Source organism: Gopherus flavomarginatus, chromosome 6, assembly GCF_025201925.1.
Source record: "Gopherus flavomarginatus isolate rGopFla2 chromosome 6, rGopFla2.mat.asm, whole genome shotgun sequence".
NCBI classification, from domain to species: Eukaryota; Metazoa; Chordata; order Testudines; family Testudinidae; genus Gopherus; species Gopherus flavomarginatus.
The window spans coordinates 120,485,746-120,500,767 of NC_066622.1; positions in this window are offsets into that span (position 1 = coordinate 120,485,746).

Here is a 15,022-nt window from a genome sequence, read left to right on the forward strand (position 1 = left end):
TTAGAGGATCATTGCCAGATACTTCATCTATCTGTCTATTTTCATATTTATTGTTTTACCAATCACTTTATTCATCCATCTGTTCATCTGTGTAAACCCATTTTTTTTATTTTAATTTTTATTTATAGACTGACCTTAATAAACTGTCTTCAAGTACTGTGTGTTTATCACTGTCATGGATGAAAACGTTATTAATGACAGGAGGATTTAACACTAAAGATGACTGCCCTTTAAATTCCTTTTCAGCTGACTGGGCCGCAGCAACTCAGCTGGGTGGAGGTGGCTCCGATCAATAAGGTCAGAGTTCAGTCACTGTTCCCATCACTTCTATCATTCCCATCATTGCCAGCTAACGATGCCTGCAGGTGGAGTGTTGTAGTTTTCTACATTTATGAATTGCCTTGCTCCATATCAAAGGTTCTTCAGCCCTGTAGGAAAATCTGTGGACAGCTATGGATATTTATTTTGAAATGTATACAAGAGAAGACACGGTGGTCCATAAAAGAAAAGAATAAAATGTGTTATTGTAAATATTTTTTGCTTGTAATGCAGCACTAACAATTTTGGACAAATATGTTAACTTAGTTTACAGCTGTTACTCTGAAATTCTGATTAAACATAAACGAAAGATACTCACGCCGCGACAAACTTCATACATTTTCATTCCATTTATGACAAAGGAAAGAGAACCAAAATAGCTTTTAGTACATGATCACTCATATTGTACTTTCAATCTGATCATTTAAAGTAAAAGAGCTCTTTCTTAACTGCCAGAAATCCAGAATTTTAATGTCCAGAAGACTTGCTCATATACTCAGTAGGCAACAACCAATTATTAGGCTTCTGTGTCAGTTTTGGAGTACAATGGATTTCCACCCCCCGCCCTCCACAGATAGGTAATTCATAATTCAAGTCTGGAAGTGACATTTATTACCTTTATTCCTGGTAATGATACTCCTGTTTAATCACCAACAAAAATATATGTGATTGTTATGCTGAAAAAAATATTGGGGGAGGTAATGTGGTAAGAGTCATTTATATTAACCTAAAAATCATACATTTATAGATTAAATCCAGGGCCACCCAGAGGGGGGAGGCAAGTGGGGCAATTTGCCCCAGGCCCCGCAGGGGCCCCCACAAGAGTTTTTCGGGGGCCCTGGAGTGGGGTCCGGGCCCCCGGAACTTATTCCGCTCCATGTCTTCAGTGGTAATTTGGCGGCGGAGGCCCCCCGCTGCCAAAGACCCCAGGTCCCCTGAATCCTCTGGGCGGCCCTGATTAAATGTGTTTCAAATTTATGATACATAATCATCACAAGGTGGCTATAAATGCTTTATGAGTTCATTCAGTTGACATAAGGTCTAACCTTTCTTGAAAAATACATTTTTATTCTGCTGACTTAAACTAGCTTTGACAAATACTTAGTAAGATAACTCAAACTCTCACTTTTTATCTTTGCCTGGCCTAGATGCCTTTTGTAACAGAGTTTTGTCATTAAAGATGTAGCTGTGAGTATTGGAACATTCCATTCATGACTTCATTTAATCTCCCGGATCATTAGAAACCTTGGATTGCTGCCTTGGATTTTATTTTACCATTTGTGACATAAATCAATCATGAACAGAGGTAATCCAATGTTGTTGAAAATTTGTAATCCTGACAATGAAATAAGCAACAAAAGTGCAAATAATATTTTGTGACATGTAATTTTAAATTTATTCAGGCTTTTTGTTTTTGAGACATTGTTACCTGCAGGATAGGACAATAAAATAAGGATGTACAAGAATGTGTCAAACGAAGGGCTTCCCTAAATTACACTCTGAGGCACAGATTAATACATTTAATACATTCCAGTCATGAGTGAAGTACTTACAGCAGAACAACTGCTTCTTCAGTGATATCACTCATTGGAATGAACTACAGCTAACAGTGACAAGCTGGAAAAATGCCCTCACTTTTCAAACTGTACAAATGGCATTTGGACACAGTAACTCAAAACTGGACACTTCATTTCAAGTTTAAAGCTAGTGGTCCAGTCAAAAGCTATTACTCCATCTTCTTTATTTGTAGTCCATGCTTTTGTGCTCTTTAAGAATCAAATAAATACTGGTGTAATGGTTAGCAACTGCCAGTTCAACGAAAAATACTGCTAAATTCACCAATAAGTCTTTTTTCTACACACACAAATTTATGGTATAAGAACTGAACCCATTCCTGTTACGATGTCTGGATAGTTTTTTAATGTAGAGGGAGACTCACTTTAGTGATAAGAGTTTAAACCTGAACTACTTTTTCCTCGTTTCTGCATCATACATCTACTTTTTGGAAGAGTGTGAAGTAAATGATCAATACATGTAAATACATGAAGGTGCACTGAGCTGGCCCATTCTCAGCTTCACACTTCAGACAAGAGCATCTATGCTACAGCTGGTCAAACTCTTGTAGAAACTATTTTCGTCTTGACCTGCTGCTTACAAACAGGAAAGAATTGCGGGGGGGGGGGGAAATAGAAATGTGTGGCACCTTAGATTCATAGATTCTAGGACTGGAAGGGACCTAGAGAGGTCATCGAGTCCCATCCCCTGCCCTCATCTAGATGCAATAAATCAATCCATGAATCGATGCCTATACTCCACCTCGGCAGGAGGAGTAAGCAGCGTCAATGGAGGAGCCACAGTAGTCAACTTGCCACCGTGAGGACGGTCAGGTAAGTGGAACTAAGAAACTTCGACTTCAGCTACAAGTTGCATATCGTCGTTCGATCCTCCCCCGCCCCCAGTGTAGACCAGCCCTAAGAATCAGTTGCCACTGAAACATCAACTATGCATCCTGTTAAGGAGAGGGCTCTGCGGAAAACAATCTCTGGACTGATAGCTGCTGTGATTGTCACTCTCTTGCCAGACTTAAATTTGGTCTTTTGGGACATTTCAACAAGTGTTTTGATGCCAGACTTCTGGGCTGAAGAAGCTCCCTGCCCCATCAGTGTCAAGTGCACCTCTCACAAATATCTCTATGTATTCTTCAGCTACATCTGCTGTTTTCAGTACAGACTCTTATACTCCTGATGTTACATGCAGTCCAGTGGATATGTTGATAAGCACTTCTCAATGTGATGTAATGCATTAACTCCTGATTCACAGTCAGATGAGTTCTCATATTGTTGATGACATGGCTGGTATGAGCTATAACATGCTCTTCATTCCTCTTCAGTGCAGAAGCAAGGACTTGTTTGTGGACTTTGTCTTCACTACTTCTTGTTGGGCCACTTCTTTCTCTCATAGCTTTTCATATTCATTCAGGACGTGTCTTGTGAGGGTCCATCTGACAACAGCTGGCTTCTTTCTTGTCAGTCCTACAATCCCACTGCTGCCCTTTGAGTCTTTGATGAAAATTTTCTCTGTTCCCATGTAACTCCAAATTCCACTGAAAGAACCAGGAATCTGATACACAGCAATTTTCTCCAATTCCAAGGCATGGTGTGCTACTTCTGGGAGTTTTAACATGACAAGAATGTAGATTGGTATCCATCTGGCCTAGTTGGGCCTGTCCACAGTAAAGAAGTATGGAAACATGGCACACTGTGAGTGTGCAAAGTTTCCAATCACCCTCACGCTGCATGGACATTTAGAAGTAGTGTCTGCATAATCTGGAGAAAATGATCCCAGAATTGTAATGTAGGAGGCTGGGTATACCCCCATGTCTGAAATTTGTCCAATGGTAGAAGAATGTGCTGAGCTGCAGAATCATGAAGATCTTTAGTGACTCGATGTCTTCAGACCCAAACACCTTTTTAAGCATCAGCCAACATATGCTAGGCAAATGCTGGAACTACATGAGTACATCCTCCCTGCTCACACCATTTAACAAATAAAGTTTTAGAGTACTTGGGGCCTCAAATGCTAGTGTCATGCTAAGTAGAGCATGGCTGAATTGCTTACAAGCAAACATTTGATCTGCACTAGAAGCTGAATACACATCAGAATCAACAAGAAGGTCTAGCAATCTTGCATCTCCCCAAAATTTCTCAATACATGCAAGAAAACAGCACAGGGTTTGAAAGCCACTCAGGTAACTCACATTGGTACCATGTTCATTTGGGAGAGTCTGTTTCACTTGCTAAGCAATAGCACACAACTGCTGATCCATGGTCTGAAATGAATGCTGCTGTCCTACAGATACAGACATTTCCTTACTTTCAGCATTGTACTATAGACTGTGGCCAAAATGGAATCACCTGAATATAAACAATATCAATATCATTTGGTATTAGTAGGACATAATGAGGTAGTAGTCTTAAGAGACACCAGGAGAGATCTTGGACATCCTTCATTTATAGGTGACAAGAATTTTTTCTTCTCAAGTATTTTTTCATGGCCAGTGGGTTCTGGACATGTTCTAAGTTTTTCAAATGCTGCACACTACATAAGAGACTCTGATTGCCTGGGGAGAGTAAATGACTTTTCTTTCCCATGCTTCAGTGATATTTCTTGTGATGCTGGACTATCTCAGACTGTTCTTGAAATACCACTCTAGCCACTGAATGGAAGGTACTCTATCAATGGCCTCTACGCTGATGTCTATATTATCATCTCCTTCACTGATAAGATTTTCACCAGCATGAAGTGGTACAATTCCATTTCGAATGGGCACATCTTCCTGGAATCTGTGCATAGGAGTTACTGAATTAAAAAACTATTTTCTAGAAAATTTCAAAGGCTAGTACTGCATGCATAGAGAAGTATGAATTAAAACCTTCTACCAGACTAGATCTACATTGTATGTACAAAAGCTTACAAATGGAGAACCATTAGCTTAGGCGTTCATGCACATTTATATCTACCAACTGTGCAGTACAAACTCTGGGAGTACAATCTACTGCTACTACTGCACAACCTTCAGTGTGAGACTGTTCTGGTCAGCAAATTTCAGTTGAAAATAAAGAAACCTATTATAACTTGTGAGATACTTTGACAATTAAGAATATGCAATGCAAAAAAATTTCCTTTTAGTATATGGCCAAACGTGGATATTCATCATTTTTGCCACATGCTAATCAGCTTAAATCATTTCTGAAAACAAATGCTTGTCCATGCAAAACCAATACAAATCTTTTAATACATTGTTGTTTGCCACATTAAGGTGTTGAGATTAACTTAAACTTAAACAAAAAAACCTCATAGTCATAGTCATGTTGCAGTGTTTCTGGAACGGTGTAAAAATGACGCTTATTTTGGGTATCATTATTTCACCACGCCTACAGGCTTAGGGCACTATTTGCATTGGGGGTAACTCATGGATCTTGAAACCAGTACAACTAGAATCTACAGACAAGAAAAATGTTGGAGGTTAAGAAAAAGAAAAAGAAAGAAGATTCGCTGCATCTATCTTGCCCTCTCCAGCCTACCCAAAACTCTGTGTCTCCATTACTTCCTCTCATGTCACCTTGTATGCTTAGAAGTTTTCTATTAGCATTTGTCATTCTCTATCTGTAAATCCACCTATTCCATTAAATGTTCTGCTTCATAGGCTGCTCAGCAATTTGTGACTGCCTTTACAATTGTTAACCTGGAGCCAAACCCTGTTCACCTTAACCACATGAATTGTCCATTAACTGTAATACAGAAAGACTCCTGAATAAGAAAGATGAGTAGGATTTGGCCCTTTATTTGTGTTGTATGAACTCATGACTTTAGCGTGAAAGCTCTTTGGCGTACGACACCATTGTAAATCACAGAGTGCACAGAAAGCCTCTTCTGTAAGTGGTTCACAAATAGGACACCTAGAATATTTTTTGTTTTTCTGGAAGATTATTAAATTAGGTTGGTCCTTTCTATGCTAGCCAGTCAAACCATTGTTTGATGTTCAGATGGCACAGTATTTAAACCCAATCCAAATTTGCGTTTCAAACATGGAGCCTAAACCTCAAGATTGCATTCACATAAGTTGCTCCATTGACTACTACTTGACATGAGTATGGGCTTGGAGGAACTAGTCTTTTTAAAAAGCTTAGTGTACATAGGGTCCAACACTCTGGCTTAGGGTTTGAACACAAATGGCTTCTGGAGCTCTGGGAGACTCGTCACTGATTAGATAAGCAAATATGCTTAATGCTTAATCTGTGTTCTACTCTTACCATTAATCTTTCTATTCAAATGCATACATAAATTATACTAGGATAAAGTATCCCTCTACTCATTCTCTCTCCAAACAAGGAAATAGACCATAATGGAGTTAAAATATTCCTAAATGTTTGGAAGCCAGGATATAGTTTATATTATGCAGTCCATGTTACCTAGGTTTCCAGTATACAGCCAAATTCAAACCTGATATAACAAGATTCATTTCCAGTACCTCAAAACTTAAGATGTTAAATAAATTCCGAGTAGTGTAATTCAGAACAAGATGTTCTGAGGGAGCTTGTTCCTACATCCAGTTTACTATATGGTGACTGATTTCAGCCCATCAGATTCTTTCGCAACAGATAAAGGGCTAAAGAGAATGTGGTGTTCTAATGATTTTGAAGTAGTTGTTGATCATAATAATAAAGGTCCTTCAGTGGCTTTCTTGTACTCTGAATTAATCAAAGAGATGGTTGTAAAGAAGCAGGTCAATATTCAGCTATAAAAAGCTTACATTGAAGAGAATGGTTTGGAATAAGATGGACAATTAGCTTGAAATCCATTGGCGTGAATGAATCGCTTACATAAGCAGCAATGGAAAGGGCTAAGGAACATAACAAAACTTGTTGACGAGATAAATGCTCATGATTTTTTTTCTTGCTTTTCTCATTTAGTTATCTGTCCCATCAAATACGGTGCATTTCTGTACAGCAATTTCACATCACTAATATACTTACTCTCTTAAGAATTCACTCTGCCAATTTACAGCACAGTGAAGCTTCTGGTCGTTCATTGCTCCCCTGCTTTCCCCAGATGACTCTGAGGGATATGACAAAGTTATTCAGAGAGGGGAGCCAGATCAGACACCTGGCCAATGTAAGGCCAGATGGATGGATGCCCTGAGACTTTATAAAAAGGGTTGGTTCCAGGAGACAGTCCTTTTCTCTATTTTGCTTCCTCAAGGTGCCAAGTGAAAGAAAGACCTCATGGCTTTCTTATGGCTTACATCTGGAAGGAACCTATGAGATGGCCAAGGATAGATTAGGAGATGGCCAAGGATAGATTAGGAGATGGCCAGGAACCTAATTAAGTGGGGCAATCAGGGAGCGAGGAGAGAGTAAAGAGGATGAAGAATGGAAACAGATAAAGGAGCTGAAGAAAACAATGGGAGACCTAAGGGAAGCTACTGTAAAGTACAGCCAAGAAGCAGCAAAATGGCTGCAAGGGGAGCTGGAGCAAGGGATTCTAGGTACCTGAAGAGACAGCAGTCAGTAGCAGGATCCAATAAAGGAAGCTGACTAGCAAACTAGATACCATAGGAGGAGCTGGAGGTTTGAAAGAACTGACTTGTAATTATGAGGGATACACATGAAAATTCCTGACAAAAGGTGCGTATGCAGGAGTGTTCTAGTGATAGGGAGCCACCTAAGGCACGGATAGGTTAGAATGATGTGCAACACAATAAACCCAGAGGAAAGGTCTCCTCTACCTCTTAAAGAAGCAGCAGGAAAAAAAAGATTACTTTGCTCTTAAAGAGGCAGAGCTTCCCCTTAATAAATTGACTATTTGAAATGTTGCTCAAACCGCCCACCAAACATTGCCAATATTTTCAGTCTCCATGTAGCCACCATGCAGTTTTAAAGCAGTAGTAAATTAGTAGTAGTGCAAGCCAGAGATTGTAGTAGTTTTGCCTGTGCACATCAGGTGTGCGTTCTAGGGCAACTACACCAGTGGTTGAAGTCCCCAGCACAGATAAGTCTTTAGAAGCCTACCTTTCATGCATGTATTCAGAACCTAATCTTGGAACGTACTAAGTGCCCTTTAACTCCCAGTGACTTGAATAGGAGTTGAAGAGCTTAATACTTGCAGGATCAGTCCCATAGAGGGAGAATAGTTGTGAATATCCCTTCATTTGGATGCCTACAGAAAGTGCTGTAATGCAGACTGTGAAAAATAAAATTTTTGCTGCAGCCACCTACTGTTGTCATTGTAACTCTTGTGAAAAACCTGAATTTATGAATGGAAAATCTATTACTGTTCATTGTCTGTGATAAAGTTTAGAATCTTTTCTCTTGTGCTCCATCTTATCCATAATATTTTGCTAATTTACATTGCATAATATGATCTTCTAGTCTAAGAGACTGATCAGATTTTTCTCAGGTACAAGGCTACAGATGAGCTAGACTAGGTATTACAGGACAGAGTACAGAGTATTGTTGACATACATCAACAGGGCACTAAAATATACTATCGATCAGAAGGGCAGGATGCTTATGTGCAATGAGTGGGAGTAGATAAAAATTAATTTTTGTGGTGGTTTCTCTGCTGTGTCTTAGTGCATTAAAAAAAGTCTAAATGTCATTATGTATAAAACAATCCCATTAAGTTGCATTTTGCTATCTGAGGCCTCTGTATAATTTTTAGAAGTCTATCATCTTTAATAACCTTATTATAGAGCACAGGGTTGACACTTCTTGTTCCACTGCTGGGTGAGTCTCAGCTCCTGAACCACATAAGAGAAGCTCACAGCCTTGTTTTTTTTAATCCTTTAGCCTTGTAACAAATCTATGGCTTTTTGAGAACTTCACAGATGTTACTATGCTGTGCGCCATGGCCACTTAGGACTGTATAGTGACAACGGTGATATAATTCAAATTGTCATCTTCCAAAAGCACAAGCCTTTACCACTTGAACCAAAGAAAAATCGCTTTCAGCTGTTAGCAGTAAAAGGGGGCCTCGTCAGCACACAGCTGAATAGTTCTGATTCTATACCATAGAGGGCAGTGGTAAACATATATAGCCTGTCAGTTCACTGATGACAACATATGGGGCTGGGCTGGCAAACCAATTCTCAGAAGACTAGTTTTTACTCAGGTGAGTAGTCTTATTGACTGAGGGATCATCACTGGGACTATGCACAGGAGTAAGGATGCACAGGATTGGCTTCGTTATGGAACTTGCTGCTTGGCACTATGAAATTTTTGCTTAATGATTTGACCTGAAAAATATTGGAAAATAAAATCAGTTAGTCTGTCTGTTGTCATATTCACATTGTAAGATCTTTTGGGGGGAGGGACTGTTTTTTTGTTTTGTGTTTGTACAGTACCTAGCTCAACAGGGGTGAAAATAGGCTGGTACGGCGTACCGGTAAGAAGTGGCTGCTGGTAGCGGCCCGTACGCAGCCAATGTTGCTGTCCCTTTGCCGCCCACCCCCCACCCCATCAGCAGCCCTAGTGGTAGGGACCCGGAGCCCCAGGCCCTTTTAAATCATAATCGGAGCCCTGGGCGGTATGGGCCAGGCAGCACGGATGGGCTGGCTGGGGGAGGCTGACTCCCAGCCCCATCCCTTGTGCCCAAGACCCAAGGCCCCACCTCTTCTGGGTGCCTGGAGCCAGGCCCCCATTACAGTAAGTCTTCTATGTTACTTTCATCCTGGTCCTGGTCCATGAGTAGGGCTCCTAGGTGGTATGGTTATATAAATGTTATGTTTTAAAGCATGACATTTAATAGTTTAATGAAATAAGTCAGTTAATACACTCAGTATTTTATTAATGAATACATGCTGGTTCCAAAAATTGATTTTACTGGCTTTCAATGTCTGTTTCATGGAGTAAATTCTGATTTTGACTAGTTAGTACCTATTAATGGAATTGTTTTTGTCTGAAATATTTAATTAAATTAATTTTGGAAATTCTCTTCTTTAGAAAAAAAAATAAGAGCATACTAGAAGCAGTCATAAAAACATGTCATTCCTGAGAAGTCAGAAGAACGTTAGGTTAGGAAGCATGATCATCACACTCAGATATTTATGTAGAGAATATATATTTTAGAATAAACTGGCAAAATAATTGGATTATGCATGCACAATTCAGACTTTCAGATAGCAGTGTGCTTTCTGGCTCCTGATTTCTACAGAAAAGTCAGATTTTTTTGTTCATTATTCCTTAAGAGAGCGTGCTACTTATTTACATATGAAAAGATAAGTTTATAAAAGAGCTTTCCTATTTTACTACATCTAATAGTTAATAATTTAAATCTGTAGCCATTATCATATAGATTGACACAAATGGCATATGGATCATTCAGGAGATGAGGGTTAGTTTCTTTTAAGAGAGAATTGTTTTAGTTTTTGCAGGAAATTAATCAGGGGAATGGGTTTTGTGGAGCATGTAGCAAATCTAATCTGTCCTTTGTTCAAATTTGCCTTGCTCCAATTCCTAGCAATTGTAGACAACATGCTCTTTTGTTCAGGAGCCACTTGTTACATGCATAATTAGAGACTGCAGTAGTGTGTTTAAAGAAAAACTGTTTTCCAATGTAATGTGTGATCTTGATAATAGTATTTTCATCAAAGGTAGCAATTACATTCATTAAGCTGGGACTGGCATGGCAGCAAGGAAATTAAGTGGAAGGTGAATAAAAAGCTCCCCATTTCTTTTAAAAATCTCTCTTTCTAAGTTGAAATGCACCATGTTGAGCTGTAACTGGAAAATACATACTGAATATAAAAAAATAAAGTCCTTCTTAACCTTTCTGAATAATGATCCAGAAGATATCCTAGGGATAGCTACTATAGATGCACTTTTCAAATTAAAAGGCTTTATTCTACATTAATTTCTTATGCAAGTTTTAAACGAGCTCAACATATGATTCAGGGCTTTAAAGGCTTCAGGGCTCTCTAGGATTAATTCATTGTTCTTTTCACACATTAATTAATTGTTTTGTATTCTCAAAAACTGCAAACAGCCATAAATCAACCTGTTTAGAAGAGAGACACAACCAATACCTTATTTTAAAGAAGTTACTCCTTAAGTTATCTACTTATACTTCATTATAATGTAATTTACTTTAAGGCACTGCTATAAAAGTAGACCACATATTTTATTAATTATAAATAATTGAGTATTTAAGTAGACATGAGAAATTTAGTTCTGTGAAAGGTAAGTTCTGGAGCTCTGAAAAATCTCTTTCCCAGAACTCTGCATTAAATTATACCCAGTTAATAGTTAGATTAAATGACAAACATTTTCAAACAAGTTGGTTTGTAAACTATAAAAAATAGCTTTTAAAAAAAGAAATTATTGAAAGAATGTGAATGACAGATGGAAAAATTACAAATATTTAGATTTTGTACACTGTTGAATGTGCAATTAAGTGTAGGTGGATTGTCATTAATGTCTATAATGCTTTAGTTTCTGGATCCAGAGTTTATAAGCCTGATCCTTAAGTGTTACACTTTCAATAATGCTCTTAAGTGTTTTCCACTAGGTGGTAAATTTTGTAGGCTTATAATCTGCCAAATAATGCTGGAAATAGGATTTAAATTGAAATTTAACTTTTAAAAATTGTCAAGATGTAAAAATGTAGTTTTTGGGAACTTACTTAGCTGTCTACAGCAAATCTCTTCCCCTGCCCCATCCGCCACCTTACTCCCAAAGGAAAAAAAAAAAGGAAAAGATCTGTGACTGTAAATCCACAATAAAGCAGAAAATACATGCTGTAGGAACCTTACAATGTTGAAAAGTCACTCTAATCATCTAGATCAATCTAAGCCAAAGAGAAATTATTGTGAAACTTAAATGCCAACTCAGACATGAAATTCATTTGTGTGTATACTGGTAAAAGAAAGATTTCCTGAAATTTTTAAAATTAATATTTGTGTGATTTCTTGTGAGCATGATTTACGTTCTAGGCTTGTATGAATGTGTACCTCTGCCCTCTACTGTACCGAATCAGATGTGCTCAGTTTGGGAAGAGCTTTCCCTCTAGTGGCTGGCTTGAAATGGGAATACAAATCTTACTGGAAAGTAGAACTGTGTGAACTATAACTAATTAACTAACGAGATCTGAATGGCTTGACTTTTCAAATTAATTTGCTTTGGCCACATTTATGCCTCTTTTGTATTTGCTTTCCACAAATATTCAAGCAAGTTTTACCAGCAAAAATGTTTATGGGAAGACATGTGTGTGGCTGTTTGCAGAAAGTAAATTTCAAAAGGTAGAATGTGAGTATTCATGCCTGAAGTGCTTAGGTTCATCCTACTGAAGAGAGGGAAAAAAATGACATACCTAAGCAATATAGGTTGAATTCAGAATATTGAGGATTGAACACGAGCAGCAAATTATTAAAGGTTCCAAAGGAGAAGGAGAGAAATATCACAAAAGTCATCTAAATTCACCTGCAAATAAATTTAAGGAAATTGTGAAATTGCCATGGATATTCTATGAAAAGAAAGGATAAACTCATCCAATAAATTGTTCACTGCAAATCATTCGCTCAACTCTGACAACTAACAGAGATTCTGTTAGCTCATTTAGGAGAAGCTTATGATTTTTAAGTCAAAGATTGTGAATTGTTTTCTCAGGATGCATGAATTGTATTTCCATCCCATATGTTTATCTGAGAAGAATATCATCTGTATGCATGTGACTGCATAGTCCGATGGTACCTCAGTTACTGGGCTGAACCCCTTTAAATCCAAGAGCTCAGCCTTAATTTCTGGATGAGGACAGAGAACATCTAAAGCTAACCTGCAGTATGTGTATTACAGCACTTTGGTCTTCAACTATGAAAGAAAGAGCAGTCTGCAACCCATGTACAATGTACACTGTAATAATAATCTGATCTATGAGTGATGAAAGCAAGATGAATAGGAACAAGATCTGTATCTAGAAGGAAAGATCAGTCTCCTTGACAAACAAAGATGGAAAAGAAAAGCTACTCCAGGATACTACCACTACATGGACATTGAGAATCAACCACAGTGCAACAGGAACCTTGACTAAACCTTCATAACAAAAGCAGGTAACTTCCCCTGAGTTGAAGGTGTAGATATCAACTTCGTCCTTTCCAATTAATTTCCCCAATCCACCATCAACCTCTATTTTATATGGATAGCACTTTAGCAAGACCCAAACTCTGCCAGAAAGTTACAAATCTGAGCAACCACACTAATCTGTTGTGAAGTAATAGAGGAGCACTGTAATACATAAGCGAAACATGGATTAGGCATACTGCAACCAGATGGCATCAATAGCTCCTTTAAGCTTTGTCTACTTGAGAAAAATTAGTACCCATTTTTCGCCACTAATGCAGTTGCACTGTTGCTGTCAAAAACAGAAGAAATTTCTTATTATGGCAGCCTTTGTAGCCTCACATACACACTGTACGAGAAGAGCTGCAATACTCTTTCACTCGGGGCAAAGGAACAGTCACCCACTCTAAACCTCTGGGTCATCTCAGAGAGAACAGAATGGAGCCAATCAAGAGAAATTCCTGCCAAAGTTTGTCCACGTTCACATCTCTCCATCTCACATCTCTCTCAAAAGCAGTTGACACTTGTTTGGGCAGGTTTTATGTTGACTGATTTTATAACAGAGAATGTTCCCTCCACTCCATTAATAAATAGGGATGGAAGGGCCTACGGTTCTGATTTGCATGAGTGAACAAAAACAAAAAAACTGATCTAAGATGCCACATTGACTTGGCATCAGTAGCCAATATGACATTCCAAAGCAATTAATGTGAACAGACCCTCAATTTTGTAGAGTAGAGAAGCATGGCATTCACTTTTCTATCCATAAATACCGATTTCCTGGGCAGATGGCCCTGCTTATTTGCCAACATGGATAAGGATTTTTATTGTCATATTGAAGGTTTTCCTGTTGATGAGTTTTATCTTTTTATTGTCTCCTAGCACTAGGGAAAGCCAATAATTGTTCTTTCTTCAGTGTGATCCATCAAGCCCCTTTTAGATGTTCTTGGCCTGATGTTCAAGTGCTCAGCACATAGCAACTCCCCTTCTTTCAGTAGGAGAGTGAACCTTCGTGGTTCTCACTGGGAGCAGCTGGTGCTAAGAACCTGATAATCAAATCCCTATTTAGTTACTGTATTGTACAGTGGCTTTTCCTAAAGGGCTGAAGAGTCTAGGGCTAGCCAACATTGATTATAAAAGAGCCACACCTCGTGGGATCAGGTAGTTCCACTCTAAGAACAACAAGAAGCTGCAGTGAAGAGGGCAGGGCTGTGTTGGGTTGGGTGAGGCGAAGTGAAGTGTGGTGCTGAAACCTTCAGAGGCAGAAGGCCTGGCAGTAGGCTGTGGAAAAGTTACCCTGAGGACAGAGCTCAGGACCACCACAGTAATTGCTGTTGTTTTCACTTTTGGCTTGCTGTGCTGGGAAAATGAAAAAGGAATAAAAGCCTGTCCAGAAGAGCCTGTGAGACTGTTAGCTTGGTGTGAATGTAGTAAGGGAGCCCTGAGGAGGGGAGGAATTGTTAGCAGGGCACTGCAGAGGCAACCCTGGCCATGAGGGGGCGCAGATGATCCTACAGGGGGTACTTAAAACATTTTTGAAAAAAAAAAGTCATTGGCTATTGATGATTGATTTATTTTGCACACCTAGCTCAATATTTTCTGAAGTCACTTTGAGACTAGATACCTGTTTAGCTAGTAGAGCACTCACATGAGGGCCAGTTTCAGAGAGACCCAACAAGTCTCCTACTAATCCATGTAAAGACTTTAAATTCAAAACCTTTATGATTTTATATTTATTTTTTTTACAAAAGCTTCATTTAATAATGGAATGTTGCACATACGATGCTCTATTAAACTCTTTATTTTTTAACAAAAAAGTTGAGTCATTGGACTGGGTGCACATTCATACATTTTTTATAATATCTGCTATATATTAAGCAGAGCAGATCAAGTAACATGACAGGTTCCCCTACCCCTTAATCTTTTATTCTCAATACTGCCACTGGGTTGCACTGACCTAGTGGCAATTTGGCTGGTATTCGTGACATGCTTGTTACTACAGAGTTAATATATGTGGTCAGAATAGTGTTTAGCTTAGAGAAATGCTGCCTCTCATTGCTAAGACTAATATAATGGCAAGATTTTAGAGC